This window comes from Somniosus microcephalus, chromosome 8, assembly GCF_052327205.1.
Source record: "Somniosus microcephalus isolate GS21.2 chromosome 8, FLI_Smic_1.0, whole genome shotgun sequence".
NCBI classification, from domain to species: Eukaryota; Metazoa; Chordata; class Chondrichthyes; order Squaliformes; family Somniosidae; genus Somniosus; species Somniosus microcephalus.
Window position 1 is genome coordinate 27,728,389 of NC_140994.1, and position 14,337 is coordinate 27,742,725.

Here is a 14,337-nt window from a genome sequence, read left to right on the forward strand (position 1 = left end):
ACTTGATTTACCTCCCCTTCTTTCCTAATCTTCTCATCTTAGTGCTATCTCCCACTGTGGGTTTTGATTGCTTTACTTCAGTTTTGTCAATTGAACTCCTCCAATCTCATCATTCGTTCAGCAATTCATTCTGACAAAAAAAACACCATTTCACAGAAGACAGCAGATCTTGCTGTGACTCGAGTGTTCCAGTTAAAAGCTTAACTATCCTAAATATGATGTGTGGAGCGTATTAGAGCAAATAAGGAGAAACTTATTAGATCCGTGTGTTAATGGAGACACGGAATGCAGGAGTTGATTTAACAAGTCTTTAGTGAATTGAGACAACCTGGAAACTGAAACTACAGAAGCCTGCTAGGGCCTTTTATACAGGGGTGGTCACTGCCGGTACTGCAGTCTGAGACCAGTTATTCCCTTAAAGGGACATAGACAACAATTCCTCCCCTTTTAGATAAACAGTACATAACATTCATTTAACAACTAAATAATAACTAATTACAATTACAATTACGGTTGCTAGATACATTGGTTGAAGTTAAGCAATTATAAGTTCAGCCTTTGAGGAGGCTTCCTGATTCTGTCTGGATAACGCCTCTTTGGGATATCAGGTTCTTCTGGCAAGGTTGAGTCGGGATCAATGTCGTTGTTTGGTTCGTCTGCTTCCAATATCACCGATTCGGCGGTAGATGCAATTGGTACTTCGGTTTCATCGCCAGGTGTATCAGATCGTGGTGTGGAGTTGACGTTTTCCAGTGACTCTAGAATCTGGTCAGCATGGCATCTTACAATGCTCTCTCCAACATCCACGGTATACATTAGAGGTCCTTGCCGTGTACAGATCGTTCCTGGCTGCCATTTCTCTGTGCGGTAGTCCCGGGCCAAAACTGGTTGACCTATCTTAAAACTCCTGGTCAGCCTTTCATTCATGTTCTGAAACTGCCTGTTCTCCACATCTCTTCTGACGTTTGGCTTAACCAAATCCAAGCGGCATCGTTGTCTTCGATTGAAGAACATCATTGCTGGAGTTTGGTTGGTAACCGCATGTGTCGCATTCCGGTAGGCAAACAAGAAGTTATCCACCTTGTGTTGTAGGGGTATATCTTCATTACACATTGCCTTGATAGCCTTCTTGAATGTTTGAAGAAACCTCTCGGCCAATCCATTAGTGGCTGGATGATATGGGGCAGATGTGTAATGCTTAACACCATTGTTCTTTAAGAACCTCCGGAACTCTTCAGACACAAACTGTGGTCCATTGTCGGAGCAAATCTGTTCAGGCAGCCCATTTCTGGCGAATATGGTTCGTAAGACTGTGATAGTTTTTTCTGTGGTGATTGAGGACATTTTTATTACCTCTGGCCACTTTGAATGTGCATCCACCGCAATTAAAAACATCGAGTCCATAAAGGGACCAGCAAAATCAATGTGCACCCTTTGCCATGGAGATGAGGGCCACTCCCATGGATGTAGAGGGGCTTGTGGTGGGGCGTTTTGGACCTTCTGGCATCCTGCACAGCTCTTGGTCATCTCTTCGATTTCTCTATCGATTCCCGGCCACCACACAAACGCTCTGGCTAAGTTCTTCATTTTTACCCCTCCCAGATAACCCTCATGAAGCTCATTGAGCACTCTATCCTTCAATTTGGGTGGAATTACTACTCTGGATCCACAAATCAAGGTTCCTCTGCACACTGACAGCTGTTCTCTTCTCGGCGAGAATGCTGGCAGCAGTGGTTCGCCATGTGCTGGCCATCCCTTCACCGTTAAATCATAGGCCCTGGAGAGTGTCAGGTCATTTCGTGTTTCCTTTTCTATGTTTGCATTCGTCACAGGGAGACATTCGACTATAGTCGAGTGGAATAACTCCACTGGATCCACTGCCAGTTCTTCTTCCACCGTCGGCAACGGTAGGCGCGACAATCCATCAGCATTCCCATGCTGTTTAGTTCCTTTGTACTCGATGTCATCTTGGTGTGCCCCTAGGAAAAGGGACCACCTCTGTAGCCGTTGTGCCGTCATTATCGGTACGCCCGTCTGAGGGTTGAAAATGGAAACGAGAGGTTGATGATCAGTTAGTGGAGTAAATTTCTGACCGTGCAGGTAGTGATTGAACTTCTTCACCCCCCACACCAGGCTGAGGGCCTCTGTCAATCTGGGCGTAGTTACGCTCGGCTGAAGTTAACGAGCGTGACGCAAAAGCTATCGGCCTCTCAGAACCATCAAGGAATTTATGTGACAGTACCGCCCCAATGCCGTAGGGAGACGCATCACATGCCAGTCTTATCGGTAGTGATGGGTTGTAGTGAGCCAATACTTCTCTTGAAGTGATTAGGTCCTTACTCTTCTGAAAGGCCCGCTTACATTCATCACTCCATTTCCATGCTACTCCCGTTCGTAGTAGGGCGTTCAGTGGATGCAGAATTGTGGACAAATTCAGCAAAAACTTATGGTAGTAATTCACCAATCCGAGGAATGACCTCAGTTGCGACACATTTTCAGGCGCTGGAGCCTTAACTACCGCTTCAATTTTGTCAGGGGACTTATGTAACCCCTCTTCATCAATCACGTGGCCACAATACGATATCTGTTTCTTAAAAAACTCGCACTTGGGGCGATTGGCTCGTAGCCCATGTTCACGTAGTCTAGTGAGCACCTGCTCTAGGTTGGCAAGGTGTTCACTGTCATCTTCACCTGTCACTAGGATGTCATCCAAGTAACAGAGTCCCCGGAATCCCTTGCAGGACTTGTTCCATTGCTCTTTGCCATATCGCCGGAGCTGATGCTACTCCGAATACCAGTCGATGATACTGGTAAAGACCTTTGTGAGTGTTTATCGTGAGATACTTCCTAGAGGATTCATCAACCTCCATCTGCAAATATGCTTGTGCTAGGTCAATTTTTGTAAAACGCTTCCCTCCAGATAGTGAGGCGAAGATATCTTCTATCCTTGGAAGAGGATATTGTACTGTGTGAAGGACTGGGTTCACCGTCACCTTGAAGTCCCCACAGATGCGAACCTTCCTTGGCTCCTCAGACTTATTGTGTAATGTTTTCTTCATGACAGGAAGGATGGGTGTCGCCCACTCGCTCCAGTCTACCTTAGATAACACGCCTGCATTCTCCAGATTCTCCAGCTCTGCCTTGACGGCTGGGCGAATTGCATATGGTACCGGTCTTGCTTTGAAAAACTTGGGAATTGCATTCTCCTCTATTTTTATCGAGGCGGCTACGCCTTTAAGAGTGCCCAGTTCTTGTTGAAATACCTCTTTGGCGTCAGCTAAGATTGTTGACAATCGTCCAGGAGTGACGTCGTCATCCTTTTTACCAGCCACCGTCAGTGCCTGAATGGAGTGCCAGTCTAAACTTATCTTTCTGATCCATTCACGTCCCAATAACGGTGGTCCACCATCTTGCAGAATGTAGAGATACAATTTCCGTATTTTCTTGCCGTTGTATTCGACAGGCACCCTTATTTTTCCTCTGGGGTATACTTTTTGCCCCGTATACGTCCTCAAGACAATGGATGTCTCTCTCAAGGGTATGTGTGAGAATAGCCGCTCGTAGTCTCGTCGATTCATGACGGTTAGAGCTGATCCTGTATCCAATTCCATTTTGACTTGGGACCCTGCTATCGTGAGGGTGACCCAAATGATTCGGTGATCCTCTTTTGCGATTACGTTGTGAAGTTTGAGACAGCTTAGTCTCTTGTTCCCGGATTCACTGTCGCTCATCTGGTCTTCGGAACTACTGTCGTCATCTTTTGTACTTTCCTGTACGGTTCCTTAGTAGCCTTTTTGTTGTCGTTGGTCTTCTTCCCAGACCTGCAAACTCGTGCAATGTGTCCCATCTTTCCGCATTGCCTGCATATTTTGTCCTTGGACCAGCAGTCCTTCTGGTCATGGTTTGTTCTGCCGCAGCGATAACATTTTGCAAATCCCCGTGTCATTTCGTGGGTGCCGTATTCCTGTGGCTTTTGTTGTATTTCCGCAGCTCCCCTTGCTGCTGCTTCATACGATACTGCCACGCTGAAAGCCTTATCTAGCGTCAGCTCTTTCTCTGAGAGTAACCTCTTCTGTGTTCCTTCACTCAGGAGTCCACAGACAAATTTGTCCCGTAAGGTATCTGCCAGTCCTGCTCCGAACTGGCAGTGCTTTGATAGCTTGCGTAGTTCCGTAAGGTAATCCGCATTGCTCTCATTTTTATGCTGATTTCTCCTGTGGAATTTAAATCTTTCTGCTATCAGCAGCGGTGTAGGATTTAGGTGTTCCTGTAGGATAGCAACCATTTCATTAAAACTCTTCGCCTTCGGTTTGGCTGGAGTAATCAGGTCCCGCAATAGGCCGTACGTTCTTGCGCCCATTAAATTTAGCAATACTGATGCCTTTTTCTCATCGGCTATTTCGTTTGCCTCGCAATATACTTCGACTCTTTCCACATACGTGGTCCAGTCTTCTATTGCATTATCGAAGGCAGTGATATCGCCAGTCTTTGGCATCTTAAAAATCTAAAATGGCGCCTCCCGCGCTTTTCCTTTCCCCTCGCCGAGTTAAGATGGCGCCTCCTGCGCTTTCCCGCCGCTGCTGCCAACGCTGTTCTCCGTGGTATTTTAATTTTTCTATCACGCTTCAGTATTTGCTCCGTTAATTGAAGAACCGTTCCCGTCGTGGAGCGGACCCTCTGGGACACTTCCCTCCCTCTTCTTAGGTCCGAACGCTGCCCGGCTGCGAAGCACCAGCCGCGCCCTGTGTGCTCCACCCTCTCTCTCTTTGCTTCCCGACTCGCTGCCCGGCCCCGTTGCAGAGCCACCCGATCGAACTCTAGCCCGCCGCAGCCCAGAAAGGATCAGTGCACTACCTGCCACCAGCCCGATTAGCTGGGAAACCACAGACTGGAGAACCAAGCCTGGCTCTTGACAGTCTCTCCTGCAAGTTTTCAATCTGATGATTTGGAGGGCGGTTGCCCACGGTCGACGCCCGTTTCTCGAGTTTATTTTTTTCTTCTTTCTTCTGACTTCGACCTTCAATAACGTCGTCTGAGGTGCTGCCGAGTTGCAGGTAAGTTCGTTTCTTACTCGTCGCCAGTATTAGATCCGTGTGTTAATGGAGACACGGAATGCAGGAGTTGGTTTAACAAGTCTTTACTGAATGGAGACAACCTGGAAACTGAAACTACAGAAGCCTGCTAGGGCCTTTTATACAGGGGTGGTCACTGCCGGTACTGCAGTCTGAGACCAGTTATTCCCTTAAAGGGACATACACAACAAAACTGTTTTCCAGTGGCAGGAGGGTTGGTAACCAGAGGACACAGATTTAAAGTAATTGGCAAAGGAACCAAAGGGGATATGAGGGAAAAAGTGTTTTCCGCAGCGAGTTGTTCTGACATGGAACACACTGCCTGAAAAGGTAATGGAGGCAGATTCAATCGTAACTTCCCAAAGAGAATTGGCCTTATATACTTGAAGTGAAAACATTTGCAGGGCTTTTGGGAAAGAGCAGGGGAGGGGAACTGATTGGACAGCTCTTTCAAAGAGCCGGCACAGGCACGATGAGCCGAATGGCCTCCTCCTGTGCTGTATCAATCTATGATTCTATGAAAGAAGACATTGGAGCTCTTTACACTGAGTTACATCGAGTCTACAGCAGAGAAACAGGTCATTCAGCCCAACTGGTCTATGCCAGCGTTTATGCGCCACCGAGCCTCTTCCCACCCTTCTTCATCTCACCCTATCAGCATATCACAGAATCACAGAAACCCCACAGTGCAGCCTTCTATTCCTTTCTCCCTCGTGCTTATTTAGCTCCTCCTTAAATGCAAATTATGCTATTTGCCTCAATAGCTCCTTGTGATAGTGCATTCCACATTTTTAGCACTCTTTGGGTAAAGAAGTTTCTCCTGAATTTCCTATTAAATTTTTCAGTGACTATTTTGTATTTAAGATCTCTAGTTTTGGACTCCACCACAAATGGAAAACATTTTCTCTATGTCTACCCTGTCAAACCCTTTCATTATCCCTTCTCTTTTCTAGAGAAAAGAGCCCCAACCTGTTCAGCCTTTCCTGATAAGTATATCCTCTCAGTTCTGGTATCATCCTTGTGAATCTTTTTTGCATGTTCTCCGCTGCCTCTGTATCCTTTTTATAATATCGAGACCAGAACTGTGCACAGTACTCCAAGAGTGGTCTAACCAAGGTTCGATACAAATTTAACATAACTTAGCTGCATTTCAGTTCTATCCCTCTAGAAATGAACCGCAGTGCATGGATTGCTGTCTCATTGCCACAAAACATCTGATTGGAGAGCCCTCTATTGGCGAGTCATATTGCTGGGCTATCTTTATCAAATAGGGATGGGCAATAAATGCTGGCCTTGCTAGCGATGCCCACATCCCGTTAACGAATAAAAAAAATCTTGTCCATTTATGAAGTAATTCATTCAAGAGTTATATAATTTGACAGTTGTGCTATGCTAATTTGTGATTTAACCTCTTGTGGTTTGTATATTTTTGAAGAAAGCTAATGGAATTGTAAAGGATGCAAGTTTGGCAGTCACTTTTAAAAGTATTTAATTTTCTATTTATAATGTTGAAATGTAATATTCCTACGGAAGCATTCCAAACATTTCTGTTGTAAATCAGATTTGCAAGTAATATTTTTGGATAATTGCATTTTGAATATAAATACACATTCTATGGGTCACAGTACCTTCCATTGAAAACTAAAATGTCTGGAACTGAGAGGATATGCTATTTTTAGTTTATAATATTTGATTGAACCACATGATTGCATCTCGATTTAATTATTTACATAGTAATTTTAAAAAGTGCATTATTTTTCAAATTTCTGCAAATCTTTAAGGAATGGTTGCTCCTCAATAGATGTTTTGAGTATTAAAAAAACTCAAGTGTGCCCTTTCAGTTGGAAAGGTTACATTGTATTCCTGTGTAGTATTATCATTTGCTCTTTAAACTGAATGGCCTAGAAATTGGGTTGGGGCGCAAAAGTCGCCTGAGCGCAGGATTTAGCGCAGCGATCGGAGTGATACTGATCGCCAGAAATTCAGTTTCAGTGCCCCTCGAGGGAGACTGGGCGAGGCGCTCCACGTCCCTCTTAGGGCGCTGAAACTGATTATCGCAGCGCAACGTGCCGCAGCGCCACATGCTGCGGTACGGCACGCTGCGGTACTGCAGGCCTTCCTCCCACTGTTAAGGGGGAGGTGCCTGCAACAGCGCGATCCCCAATCGCGAGTGCCGGCAAATGAGCCCGGCACCAAGGAGAAGTGCCGGTCTCTCAGGAAGCAGCCGGCAATGCCGCGGGGGGGGGGGGGGGGGGGTTAGGAGGCCGGGGACGGAGGTGCTGGCAGGCGGCCGCCCCGCACCTCCACCTTAACTTGCGCCGCTGCTGGCACAGTAAGGCCCCGTGAACCGGGAGCGGGTAGCGAGCGGCGCAACTGCGGCGTTCGCTACCAAATATCGCGAATGGGGCGCTGCGCACACCGATGACGTCATCGGTGGCGGCGCAGCGCAAATGCCCAACGCCACCATTAGCGCCCCTACTGAATATCGCCGGAGACGCAGCCAGTGGCGCTACAGCCACTGATGCCTCTTTAGGCGCTAACAGGTGGCGCTACTCACCCAATTTCTCCCCCAATGTTCCTTATCTGAGTATGGTAGAGCTGACTGTTCTCTGGGAGCAGTTTTTGGCAGAAACGTTCTGCAGTGAAGTGCAAATATGCTGAGTAAAAATATCTTTGACGCACTACAAAACAGTCCACCTTTAGTCTTTTCATTGGAATTGCCGATCCATTGTGCTGGTCACTTCCACACTGAATGCACTTGGCTTGGTCCAGTTAACGTCAGACTTGCATCAACTCTCGTTGTACAGAGCAGGATTCCAATCTAGGGGATTCTAGTTTGACTATCCAGTCTGATCTGCAGATGTCCAATGCTTTAGATAACAGCTGCACAAATGGCCTCAATCAGATAGTTGTCTCACACTTGGGAAAAGCAAGGGGAAAATATAGTGGGGATGGAATAAATCTAATTATAACTTAAAAAAATAATTCAAGCAATATAGTTCAGGAATGCTAACTGGGTCGTCAACTGGCGTCTTATTCTCTGTATCAACATTTACAGAAGATCTTTCCTGGGTAAACAATGTGTTTGCAAGAGTTCTATTATTGATTCTTCTATCGGCATATAAATAGTAAACGGGTAGTAGGAGAGGTGGGGCCAACCAAAAAGAGACCTACGCATGGAGGCAGAGGGCATGGCTGAGGTGCTAAATGAGTACTTTGCATCAGTCTTCACCAAGGAAGAAGATACTGCCAAAGTCATAGTGAAAGAAGAGGTAGTGGAGATACTGGATGAACTAAAAATTGATAGAGGAGGTATTAGAAAGGCTGTCTGTACTTAAAGTAGGTAAGTCACCAGGACCGGATGGGATGCATTCTAAGATGCTGAGGGAAGTTAAGGAGGAAATTGTGGAGGCACTGGCCATAATCTTCCAATCCCTCTTGGATACAGGGGTGGTGCCAGAGGACTGGAAAACTGCAAATGTTACACCCTTGTTCAAAAAAGGGTGCAAGGATAAACCCAGCGACTACAGGCCAGTCAGTTTAGCCTCGGTAGTGGGGAAGCTTTTAGAAACGATAATCAGGGACAAAATTAACAGTCACTTGGACAAGTGTGGATTAATTAGCAAAAGCCAGCACAGATTTGTTAAAGGCAAATCGTGTTTAACTAACTTGATTGAGTTTTTTGATGAGGTAACAGAGGGTTGATGAGGGCAGTGCAGTTGACGTGTTGTACATGGACTTCCAGAAGGCGTTCGACACAGTACCACATAATAGGCTGGCCAGCAAAGTTGAAACCCATGGAATAATAGCATGGATACGAAATTGGCTAAGTGACAGGAAACAGAGAGTAATGGTGAACGGTTGTTTTTCGGACTGGAGGAAGGTATACAGTGGTGTTCCCCAGGGGTCGTTTCTAGGACCACTGCTTTTCTTGATTATATATTAATGACTTGGACTTGGGTGTACAGGGCACAATTTTAAAAAGTTGCAGATGATACAAAACTTGGAAGTATAGTGAACTGTGAGGCAGATAGTGATAGACTTCAGGAACTCAGACAGGCTGGAGAAATGGGCGGACATGTGGCAGATGAAATTTAATGCAGAAAAGTGTGAAGTGATACATTTTGGTAGGAAGAACGAGGAGAGGCAATATAAACTAAATGGTACAATTCTAAAAGGGGTGCATGAACATAGAGACCTGAGGGTATATGTGCACAAATCATTGAAGGTGGCACGGCAGGTTGAGAAAGCAGTTAAAAAAGCATATGGGATACTGAGCTTCATAAATAGAGGCATAGAGTACAAAAGCAAGGAAGTTATGATGAACCTTTATAAAACACTGGTTCGGCCTCAACTGGAGTATTGTGTCCAATTCTGGGCACCGCACTTTAGGAAGGATAGGGTTAGGGTGCAGAAAAGATTCACAAGAAGGATTCCAGGGATGAGGGACTTCAGTTACGTGGATAGACTATAGAAGCTGGGGTGGTTGTTCTTACAGCAGAGAAGGTTGAGAGGAGATATGATGGAGGTATTCAAAGTCATGAGGGGTCTGGACAGAGTAGATAGAGAGAAATTGTTCCCATTGGCAGAAGGGTCGAGAACCAGAGGACACCGATTTAAGGTGATTGGCAAAAGAACCAAAGGCGACATGAGGGAAACCTTTTTACGCAGTGAGTGGTTAGGATCTGGAATGCACTGCCTGAGAGGGTGGTGGAGGCAGACTCAATCGTGGCTTTCAAAAGGGAATTGGATAAGTACCTGAAGGAAAAAATGTGCAGGGCTACGGGAAAAGGGCGGGGGAGTGGGACTAGCTGAAGAGCTCTTGCAGAGAGTCGGCACAGACTCGACTGGCCGAATGACGACCTCCTGTGCTGTAACCATTCTATGATAAAGTTAGCATACAGTGTATGAATTTACATAGAATTACGTAGCACAGAAACAGGCCATTTGGCACAACCGTTAATGCTTCACTCAAGCCATATTTTATCATCAAGCCAGTCTAAATAGCACCAACCTTCTATTCATTTTTTACTGGGCCGCATAAGATTAAAGTTTAGCCGTGGCACAGCGGTAGCACTCTCGCCTCTTGAGTCAAAATGTTGTGGGTTCCAATCCCACTACAGAAATTTTAGTGTAAAATCTAGGCTAGCACGCCAGTGGTGCACTGAGGGAATGCAGCACTGTCGGAGGTACCGTCTTTCGGATGAGACATTAAACCGATGCCCCACCTATCCACTCGGGTGGACGTAAAAAATCACATGGTACTATATCGAAGAAGAGCAAAGGAGTTCTCCCCGGTGTCCGGGCCAATATTGATCCCTCAACCAACATCACTAAAAAACAGATTATCTGGTCATTATCTCGTTGCTGTTTGTGGGGTCTTGTTGCGAGCAAATTGGCTGCCATGTTTCAAACATTACAACAGTGACTACACTTCAAAAGTACTTAATTGGCCGTAAAGCGCTTTGGGACATCTTGAGGTCATGAAAACAGTTATATAAATGCAAGGCTTTCTTCTTTAAAGGTTAATCACGTCATTAAATTCTAAACACCCACACCAAATTAGGGAATCATTAGTATTCCAACACAACTACCGACAATCTACCAAATACAAATATTTGTTAAATTTCTAGTAAAATTTAGCGCGTGTGCTTATTTGGCAGGGCCCCGAATGGATGCACTCATGTCCTCCTGCAGCCTGACCCCATTTGCCAGCTGTTGAATATGGAATCTCTCACACCAGAGTTCAGCAGCAGATAATCAGCACTTGGAGCTGTAGACACATCTTGTAGGTCCCAATCTGTAATGTTGCAAATTCAAGAACTCGGCAAGGAGATTTCTATTTCGGATGCAATACAGTAATAAAATACTACTCTATTACATCAATTTTATAGTAGTCTGGACTAATCTTAGGCAGAGCATCATTACATAGTATTACATAGGATATACGGCCCAGAAACAGGCCATTCGGCCCAACCAGTCCATGTCGGCGTTTAGCTCCACTCAAGCCTCCTCCAGTCTTTCCTCATCTAACTCTATCAGTATAACCCTCTATTCCCTTCTCCCTCATATGCTTGTCTAGCTTCCCCTTAAATGCATCTATACTATTTGCTTCAACCACTCCCTGTGGTAGCGAGTTCCACATTCTCACCACTCTCTGGGTAAAGAAGTTTCTTCTGAATTCCCTTTTGGATTACTTGGTGACTATCTTATATTGATGGCCTCTAGTTAAGCTCTTCTCCACAAGTGGAAACATTCTCTCTCTATCCACTCTATCAAAACCTTTCATAATTTTAAAGACCTCTATTAGGCCACCCTTCAGCCTTTTTTCAAGAGAAGAAACCCAGCCTGTTCATCCTTTCCTGATATGTATACCCTCACATTTCTGATATCATCCTTGTAAATCTTCTCAACACCCTCTCCAGTGCCTCTATATCCTTTTTATAATATGGTGACCAGAATTGCACGCAGTACTCCAAGTGTGGTCTAACCAAGTATATGCTGGAAAACTCAGCAGGCCAGGGCAGCATCCGCGGAGAGAGAAACCGAGTCAACGTTTCAGGTCGATGACCTTTCGTTAGAACCTGGTCATTGACCTGAAACGTTGACACTCTTTCTCTCTCCACGGATGCTGCTCTGGCCTGCTGAGTTTTCCAGCGTTTTGTTATTTCGGATTTCCAGCATCTGCAGTATTTTGTTATCGTGGTCTAACCAAGGTTTGATACAGGTTTAGCATAACTTCCCTACTTTTCAATTCTATACCTCTAGAAATAAACCCGAGTGCTAGGTTTGCTTTTCTTATGGCCTTGCTAACCTGTGTCGCAACTGTTAGTGATTTGTGTATTTGTATTCTGAGATCCCTTTGGTCCTCTACCCCACCTAGACTCGCACCCTCCAAATGACCTCCCTATTCTTCCTACCAAAATGTAATACCTCACATTTATCTGTGTTGAACTTCATTTGCCAATTATTTGTCCATTCTGCAAGTTTATTAGTGTCCTCCTGTAACTTGTTGCAGTCCTCCTCAGTGTTGACTATTCCCCCCCCCCCCCCCCCCAATTTCGTATCATCCACAAATTTAGGAATTGTGTTTTTGATTCCAAAGTCTAAATTGTTCATGTAAATTGTGAACAGCAGTGGTCCCAGCATTGATCCTTGTGGAACACCACTACCCACCTTCTGCCACTGTGAATAGCTACCCTTTACTCCTACTCTCTGCTTTCTGTCTGGAAGCCAGCCAGCAATCCATTCTGCTACTTGTCCCCTGACTCCGCATTCTCTGACCTTATTCATTAGTCTATTATGTGGTACCTTATCGAAGGCCGTTTGAAAATCCAGATAAATTACATCTACTGCATTACCCTTGTCTACTCTCTGTTACCTCTTCAAAAAATTCAATAAGGTTGATCAAGCAAGATTTTCCCTTTTGAAATCCATGCTGACGATTCATTATTACACTTTTTGTTTATAGATGTTCTTCTATTCTCTCCTTTAGTAGGGATTCCATTATTTTTTCTACCGCCGATATTAAGCTGACTGGTCTATAATTCCTTGGACATGTTCTATCCCCCTTCTTAAATATAGGTATTACGTTAGCAAAATACTGCAGTTGCTGGAAATCTGAAATAACAACAGAAAATGCTGGAAAAACTCAGCAGGCCAGGCAACATCTGTGGAGAGAAATTAGAGTGACGTTTCGGGTCTAACCCTTTTTCAAATTGAAAGGAAATAAAATAGATCGAAAGGCAGGGCTGCGATAGAACAAAAGAAGTAAAAGAGACATTAAGAGGTATTCAAAACCAGACGAGATGGTAATAGGACAGTGGAGACAAAAGACGGCAAGATTAGGTGTGAAGTGTACTGGCAGGATGAGAGACAGCTGCCGTGTGGGAGAGAGAATAAAAAGGAAAGGGGGGGAAGGGAAGATCCAAAACAAAGGGGTGGGAAAAAAATATAAGTAAAAATGTAGTAGGGGCCGAGGTTATGATCTGAAATTGTTGAACTCGATATTGAGTCCGGAAGGCTGCAAAGTGCCTAATCGGAAGATGAGGTGCTGTTCCTCGAGTTTACGTTGAGCTTCCGTAGAACAATGCAAGAGGCCAAGGACGGTGAGGTCCGAGTGGGAATGGAGCGGTGAATTAAAATGACAGGCGACCGGAAGCTCAGGGTCACCCTTACGGACTGAATGGAGGTGTTCCGCAAAGCGGTCACCCAATCTGCGTTTGGTCTCCCCAATGTAGAGGAGACCGCATCGTGAGCAGCGAATACAGTATACTAAATTGCAAGAAGTACAAGTAAATCGCTGTTTCACCTGGAAGGGGTGTTTGGGGCCCTGGACAGTGGGAAGGGGGGAGGTATAGGGGCAGGTGTTACATCTCCTGCGCTTGCACGGGAAGGTGCCAGGTGAAGGGGAAGGGCTGTTGGGGGTGATTACGTAAGCTATCTGCCAGTCCGCTGGCACTATACCTTTTTCTAGCGAATTATTAAATATGTGTAGTAATGCCTCTGCTATCTCTTCCCTAAATTCTTTTAAAATGCATGGATGCCGAATGGCCTATTCCTGCTCCTATCTTCTATGTTTCATCCGGACCAGGTTTTTTTAAATCCTCTTTGAGTTTGATTAGTTTATTTAATATATCCCCTTTTTAATTTTAAATGCACTTATCTCATTACTCATCTCATCATTCAATGTCATGTCCACCTGTTCTATCTCCCTGGTAAATACCAAAGCAATATAATGATTTAATATTTCTGCCATCTCCCTATCGTTACCTGTGGTATTGTCTATCCCTTAATGGCCCTATTCCCACCCCAACCTTTTTTTATTGATGTGCCTGTAAAACATTTTACAATATTTTTATGTTCCTTGATGATTTAATTTCATAGTTCCTCTTTGCCTTCCTAATTGTGTTTTTGATGTCTCTCCTAATCCCTTCGTATTCTCTCTTATCATGTACTCCTCTGCTGTCTATGTACTTAATGTATGCTTCTTTCCTTACCCTCAATTTTTCCCCTATGTCTTTATTCATCCATGGAGTCTCATTAGTGTTTAGTTTGTCCTTTCCTTTTAGCGGAATATATTTTTCCTGCACTCTGTTGAACACTGTTTTAAATGTTTCCCATTGTCGTTCTACATCGTTTGCCAATATTGTTGCCCATTTTATCTTTCTAAGTTCTATTCTCAGCCCCTCAAAATCAGCTTTTCTCCCATCTATTAACCTGGTTCTTGTCATACTTATGTTCTTTATTATCATTTTAAAGTGTA

General features: G+C 44.7%; 1 protein-coding gene across 1 annotated transcript in view; it reads left to right on the top strand.

Moving 5' to 3' along the window:
• pdzd8 (PDZ domain containing 8) overlaps positions 1 to 14,337 on the top strand; it is a 223,980-nt gene that overhangs the window by 50,982 nt on the left and 158,661 nt on the right. The window lies entirely within an intron of this gene.